The sequence below is a fragment of the Helianthus annuus genome, chromosome 3 (genome assembly GCF_002127325.2).
Source record: "Helianthus annuus cultivar XRQ/B chromosome 3, HanXRQr2.0-SUNRISE, whole genome shotgun sequence".
Lineage (NCBI taxonomy): Eukaryota > Viridiplantae > Streptophyta > Magnoliopsida > Asterales > Asteraceae > Helianthus > Helianthus annuus.
In genome coordinates this window covers 136,412,947-136,420,824 of record NC_035435.2, presented here as the reverse complement: position 1 = coordinate 136,420,824, position 7,878 = coordinate 136,412,947, and the positions used below count along the sequence as shown (strand labels likewise).

General features: G+C 35.9%; 2 non-coding genes across 2 annotated transcripts; both read right to left on the bottom strand.

The window, feature by feature from the left end:
- Positions 1–200: 200 nt before the first annotated feature.
- LOC118490746 lies at positions 201–396 on the bottom strand. The gene has a single exon (XR_004889996.1). It is a non-coding gene; the product is annotated as a U2 spliceosomal RNA (small nuclear RNA).
- Positions 397–1,530: 1,134 nt separating this feature from the next.
- LOC118491021 lies at positions 1,531–1,726 on the bottom strand. Its single transcript, XR_004890246.1, has one exon. It is a non-coding gene; the product is annotated as a U2 spliceosomal RNA (small nuclear RNA).
- Positions 1,727–7,878: the final 6,152 nt, after the last annotated feature.

Genomic DNA, 7,878 nt, shown 5'->3' with positions numbered 1-7,878 from the left:
CAAAGAACAAAGAGTACGAATCATCCCGACCTTTAAAAAACTGATTCTAGCTTCACTAATACCCTTCACAAATTAACCTTGAAAGTGAGGACAGGTTCAGTTGTTAAAAAGTGGGACGGTGATAGTAAGAAAAAAAATGTCATCTAAAGACATGAACAATTTATAATTTATAAAAGAATATAAAAATTGAATGCAAATTGGAGGGGTGCGCCAGGCCAAGGCAGTAGTGCAACACAAAGGCGACGCTTAAAGACCCCAATAGCAAGCTATTGTGACGGGTCTTTCCCCATAAAAAATAAGATTAATATCGAGTGGGCCGATGACCCACATATCAGATATTAAACTGATAAGAACAGATACTACACTTGATCTTAGCCAAAAGGCCGAGAAAGGTATGCTTCCTACCCTCTTGGGGCGCTGTTTATGTAGGCAGTCCCTTCATGTTTGTTTTCTTCACTCAGCCAATATGGGACTACCAGTTACCTTTGCCCTTTGTAAATGCGTCTGAGACTTAATCAACACTGCATTATAAAGGCACCTTAACAAAGTTTCAAACTTAATCTTGTGTTATTGTATGAAGAAGTTTAAGCGGGATGCATACACAATTAGTTTATTTTGCTAGGAAGTCCAAATTAGTTTATTTGCTTTAATCAATGTTCTAAGAACCCTTATCTACCTGACTAATTCCAGCTACATTGAGCTTAAACTGATACCTTTATTAATTATTAGTAAGTGCATCCAAATCATGACTCTTAACTTATATCCGTTGGCTAGATAAATATTTGAAAGGATTGTAAGACAAAAAACTGCAGGGTTACCATGCTCAGGAAAATAATTCCGTACCTTCTCAACAATATTTACACTGAAATAGTTAGCATGCTCCTAAACATTTTCAGAAAATCCTGTATTAAATATTTTGTTGGCATGCAGAAGTGCAGAATGCCTTTACAGGATTAAAGCATATACGATTATATAAAACATCAGGAACAAAACCAAAGTGAAGGAAATATTTTAAGTGAAGCTTTTAAAGGATGAAACAAAGAGCAAAGATAACCTTCAGAAAGACAGTCCAATCACCAAGGGTTCATACTGAACTTGGGGAGTTGAATTCCTTCCATGACAAAGAAATGAAAATGATGGAGAGAAAATTACATGATAAAGATATCAAAGATTCTTAAAAGGGGAAATTACAAAAATGGCAGTTGACCAAAACTATTTTCAGTTTTGTCAACCTCATGCGTCCTTGGAGGGACTCATCATGCCTTGGATGCGTCCATATGCAGGCACTTTAAACACTCAATAAAAAATAAGTCCTTCCAAGGACGCATGAGGTTGACAAAACTGAAAATAGTGTATTGCACCCAAGAAAACTAATTTGTGATCCAAAAAGAAGATGGTATTGCACCTTCTGGCTTTTGCACATACTAGAGAGATTATGTAAAGTTCTTTAGATGAAACAAAAAATGATATATGAACACTTTAATAGATATAGATATGGAAACTGATTGATAAACACTTAACTATGGTTTGGAGGGGTGCGCCAGGCCAAGGCAGTAGTGCAACACCAAGACGACGCTTAAAAGCCCCAATAGCAAGCTATTGTGATGGGCTTTTCCCCATAAAAAATAAGATTAATATCGAGTGAGCCGATGGCTCACATATCAGATATTAAACTGATAAGAACAGATACTACACTTGATCTTAGCCAAAAGGCCGAGAAAGGTATGCTTTTCCTCTTCTTGGACTGCTGTTTATGTATGCTGTCTCTTCATATATGTATAGTTCACTCAGCCGATGTGGGATAATGAGTTACTTTTGCCCTTTGTAGATGTTGATTATTTTCTTATAAAACTAGCCTTGCAAGTATTCATCAAACGATCGATTAACACTTTCTATCAAGACACCCTAACAAAGTTTCAAATAAAATATTATGTTTAAGTGGGATGCATACACAAATCACACCTGCCAAGTGAGCTTAATATTATGCTAGGAAAACCGAATTAGTTTTTGTGCTTTGATGTTCTAAGAGCCTTTATCTACCTGACTAATTCCAGTTATGTTTAGCTTAAACTGATAACCTCTATTAGTGAGTCATCCCAATCATGATTCTAACTCATATCCATTGGGTACATACTCATGGAAATCAAAAGATCGAAAGAAACAGAATGTGGTTGATAGTGTCTTCTAAGTGCTACAGAAAATTGAACATGATAAAAAAACATAACATGCCTACTTGGTTTGTCAAAACAGCTTGCGGAAGGTGTGTTCCAATGACGACACCTACATATTAAGCAGTGATATATCGGTGTCGGCTACTTGATAATTATGTTTTTAAGTTCCAGTTTTGACTCGACTAAAACAATTTGTAACAGGAATCAATAGTTGCTCCTCCAAAAATTCTGGCAATTCTTCACATATTTGCCTCGGTTCATCCAGCTGCCCTTTATTATAAAGAAGTAAAATGGGTGCTTACGGAAGCCATTAATCATATCCCTAACCTCATCACAGAAACCATCTTTCACAGTTGTCTCGTCATGTTTGACTTTACTTCTGAAAAAATATTAAACTAGTGTTTTTTGTTACTGTTTGAATTACAGGAAGTTTATTTTTTCAATTTTCTTAATTTAGTTTTGATGTAGAATGATCTACTTGCTCAACTCAGTGAAGAATGCGATGGGCATGTTCTTCATCTTCAAGCGTTGTTAAGGTAATTCTTCATTTCATAATATCCTTTAGTATTTTTCCCATTTTACATCCAATTATTTATGTTTTAATTTAATGAGTGACAGTAAGACGCAAGAGGAACGATCAAACAATCAAGCAACTAAAAATGTCCCATGGCTTACGAGTAAGTTACTTGTCGAATTTTTTTATTTTTATATCATAACTTCCATCACGAGTGGAATCTTTGTTTATGTTTTTTTTATTATTTACTAACCCTTTATAACAGAGGTATAATAGAGCAAAATGTATTCAAAATTTGAGATGGGCCATCAAACTTGATATCCCTAATGCAACTAAAGAGAAACTTATAAGCTTAGAGAATGAATATTTTGGAAACGTGGCAGCTCAGGTGTTTCTCTAGACATTCCATATTTACACATTTTCATTCTGTTTTTGTTTCTAGCTTATATAAATTATTAAACCCCATTAAGTCTAACCGCCAGGCGTCAATGAAATCGATATCCACCGTTAGATCTTGCTGAGATGAAATCCGAGCTGTTTAAACTCACAAAAAAAAAGAACGTTGTGGTGGCAGTTATTTGCGGTTTTCTCTGCTGGTGGTTTGTTCCACCTTTTTCTCCCCATGATCTCCACCAGAAGTTTTTAGAATTCAGTTACTGTAATTTGAGTGCAGTTTATCAAAACCACCCCAGGGATGCTAACCACCTCCTCTGCGAACTCCTATAATTGTATAATTGGAGAATATCACACGGATCTCCCGTTTGTTCTCAACCTTCAACTGCACTATAATCCATAGAACTCGATTGTCACTGGTTCCGCCCAATTAGGGTTTCTCCAAATGCATCGGCCTTTCACCCTAAACAAGCCATGCATTCCTTCACTCTCTATCATCCTAAGCTGAGGTTCGAGGAGGTTACGAAGATGAAAAACATCGCGTCCGAATACTGATAATTGTCTTCCTCACCGTCAAGGGCACCAATTGATGCCGGCGAAGGGGTGTGCACCAATGTGGATTGATTCTGTACATTTAATTGGAAATTATGTTTTCTTTAAAAAAAGTCATACAATTCTTCTACTTGAGTCATGCATTTTGGCGTTCAATAATCTATACATTTCGTTTGCAATTCTGTTTTTTAAGTTATTTTTTTACAATCACGGCAAACTATTCTTTAAGGAATACATGAAGAAGCTAAAAAATATGACCATAGAGGTATGGTGTGATGTGAATTCCATTAGTTAGGTGAGGTACTTGTAAGTTAAATCTCATGAATATATTTTAAGTGAACTCTAGATTCATATCTCTGTGTATTGCTTACATGGAACTGGTGTTGATCCAATTGCACATATGACAAAAACAACAATAACATCCATCAAACAATGCATCCAACAACCAGACAACCAAGCAAAGCAACTATAAATGAATACATGTTCGCCAGACAACCAGTTTCAAGCATACCTAACACAAGTTCGAGATATGTATGAACCACAGAAGGAACAACTTCTACATAAACATATGTCTAAAAAGTGATCTGCAAAACAAATTAACTACCCCTATAGAAACAGAAATGCAATCTCCCAGACATTTTTCGATCTTCCTAGTTATGATCATAAACAGAAATGCAATCTTCACTTTACCAAAGTAAACATCGCCATTTGACTTTATCTCCTTTGTCATTCTGAAACAATGAGGAATACACAACAAACACCATCAGATTCTCTAATAGAATTTGAGTGCACTCATGCATGATACACCTTGCTTTCTTTATTGAAGAACATCTTACAAATTACTTTAAACACTATTTCAATATTTACAACTCATCATACCATTTTCGTCAGGTGGTTTAAATGTGTCAACTCAATATCAGGTCATAAGATAGAAAAATACTATATAACATATATTCAAGTTTATGGGTCAAGTTATTCTACAAAGGCTCCTAATTGTAAGAAGAATTTATAGAGTGACAAGTGTCCAATAACCTAAAATTAAACCCACTACATCTATCGTGATACATAATCTTATCTTCAAAATATATTGTTTGACTGCAAAAGTAAAAAATGGGATTCAAGTTCAGGAACCAAGTAGCCCCGGTGCAGGGGCGAAGTACAGAAGGGGTGGGGAGGGGCGCCCAACCCCCCGAACTTTTTGCTTAGTAGTGTTATATATGTAGTTTTCGTATAGAAATTTTTGGATATATACGTTTTCAACCCCCAGTTCTATAGAATTTTTTTGGTATATACGTTTTCGACCCTCCCGTCATTCGGGTCAAGCTTCGCCACTGCCCTGGTGCAAGGCCATTTAGAATCACAATTGATCATTATATTCACTTTCACCTCTAACTTAAATATACAACTAACTGATTGATTATTATATTTATGTTGAAGCTTATAAGTTGCTAACATCACAACATCTTTGTAAATACCCTTATTTTGCCTACTACAACTTATCAATTATCAAACAATTTTGTTGATGTGACTACAACTTACAGTTCATAAAACAATGCATCCAAAAACACAAGTGGCACTATAACTTCACCATAGGTATTCTATGAAATTTTGATGGGATAGTTGTGAGGTATTCTTTGAATTGCAGTGTTGTCACGTACAGTGATCACATGGAGCATGATTGACAAATTATATAAGTAAAAAAACAAAGTTTTTCTATGTTTTCATCTTTTAGAGGCACTCTTTGATGTCTCATTAATACATCTGCCGAAATTTATAATTTTTGTTCCCAAAATTGATAAACAATCAAGATATTTCATTATAGATAATGTGCCTTTTAAATTAAGCGATTGATTATATCAAGCAACTAAGTTAAACAACGTTACGTTGGCGGAGTTTATTACTCGAGGGGTATGGTGCATTCGGCATCTTGTCGCGCAAGATTGCATAACTAGCCATTTCAACAATATCACTGGAATTCAAATAAAAAATATTGAAACTTTAGTTCTTGTAAGAGTAAGACCACAAAACTTTAGTTGAGCAGATTGAAATTTGATAAGTTATTTCGGAAGCGAGCATTCTTTTTGGGATAGAAAGGTGAACACTTATTTTGGCACCAACTACCAAGGGAGTATTCTGCTGATTTTTACCCCTAATCCTTTCGATTTCCTTTCTATTTTATTTTATTTTCTTTAAAAAAAACTGAAAGTTAAATGTGACTTTTTCTTTTAAAAAGCGATCTTTGACTTTGGTAAAGTCAAAATTCCCCCATAAAATCAATTTTGCCGCCTTAATCGTCTGTAAGCTTTCACATCAAAATCTTTCAACATACATTTCAAAATGAGATCACAAGAAGTCATCTTTCTTGATTTCAACATCACCATAATACCATTTTCATAATAACATCTTTCAATATACAACAACGAACAGCTATTTCTTCCTAACAAGAACTTCATATCCAATTCTTTAGAACAAAGAAGCCAATCAACCACCAATTAGGACTTATTTCACTCACATTGGACTCTTTTTTTCTTCAAACTTGAACACGGAATCTGTGGATCGTAAAGTCGATCACCGTAGCTTATCTTTGTTTTTCTGTTTTTTGAAATCATACCATCGGGCTTTTTGTTCTTCAGACGTATCATTCGCGGCACAAAAGTTTCGCGGTTGTATCACACATCAATGCCTTCTTTTAACCAGTCACATGCTTACTTGTTTCCTTCACATGTGTGCCTTCTCCTTGGTCTGTCACAGATTTAATCTCCTCATCACGGTTGTCTCACACAACGAGGTTTTTTTTTTTTTTTTTTTTTTTTATCATTGATTGCTTCCCTCACAGAGTCTTCACTTTTACTTAATCTAGTCCACTCACTGGATTATTTATTGTACCTTGCACAGGTTATCCTCCTCCCCGCATCACACGGTTTTTCTGCTTTGATCGTTTCACACGACCAAATTTCCCATTTTACTTTTCTTCTTCGTCTAGGCACATTAGAAGTGCCGGTTCATCATCATCTTTTATTTCGACCAAGAGTGTCTCATTTTCCTTGGTTTTCTTGGTTGGGCATTCGTAGGCATAGTGCCCAAGTTTCTCACATCTGTAGCTGTGATTTTTGACTTAACTCTCATAGCCGGTATTTCTTGCTTGCTATCATCCCTTTGTGGTTTGTCGGTTCCTTCCGACTCGTAAGAGGTGTGTCCTTCACCCCTATGTTGATAATTGCCTCTCCCTCGGCCTCGTGATGGACGGAATCTCCCTCGTCCGCAAATTCCAACATGTTGTCCTTAACCCACATACAAGAGTTCTTCTAGATTGTTCACGAAGCTTTCTTTTTTCTTCAACTTTAACATTTTTTCATAAGTTTTTAATCTACCAATAGCTTCGTCTAGAGTCGTCGTGTCTAGATACAATGTTGTTTATCTTTGCAGAGAACGAATCTATAGTATGGTCTTTTTTCATCTGTAACAACTCGAACTCTGACATGAGTGTGTGCAAACGCGCCTTTTGCATTCGGTTTACACCAACATGTCTCGTCTTCAATGTGTTCCATATCTCTTTTGCTTTTTTGAAATTTGCCAAGTGCAAAACCATATCTTCTGGTATCGCCTGGAACAAATATGCAATCGTCGCTTTGTCTTTTTTCACATTCTATTTCGTTGCTTTTGTGTGTTCTATCATCTCCGAGAGTCCATTTGCTTCTAGTATGGTTTTGATGTGTATTGCCCATACCGTATAAATGGTAGGTTTTAAAATTGGACATTGTAGTGAGTTAGAGATCCCACATCCTTTTGAACTATAATTTGTTGTCTTGGACCGCTCGGTGTATCAGACATGTTTCCGAACGATTTTGACATTCACAAAATTTGCAAACAAACAACCTTACTTTCTTATTTCTTATAATTTCCTGACCACCAATATGACCAATTGTACCGGTAAAATCCAATTCCCTTGAATTCAATAAACTTTCAAATGTTAACCCGCGAATAACCACAACGCGTAATAACCGAATTCCTGACTATCAAATTCGCACCATAACTCTTAAATCAAAACCTAGATTTCTAACCCTGGTTCGATAACTTTGAACCGAAAAAACTAATACTTGCGAATTGAAAATTAGAATGATGAAACCTGATCGCGAATGACTTACTGTGATTCGTTGCCTTGCGATTCACAATGCTTAGAGCCTGGTGCTCTGATACCAATTGTTGGCCCCAATCGATCTTAGATCTCTAGAACATGAATCGAATATT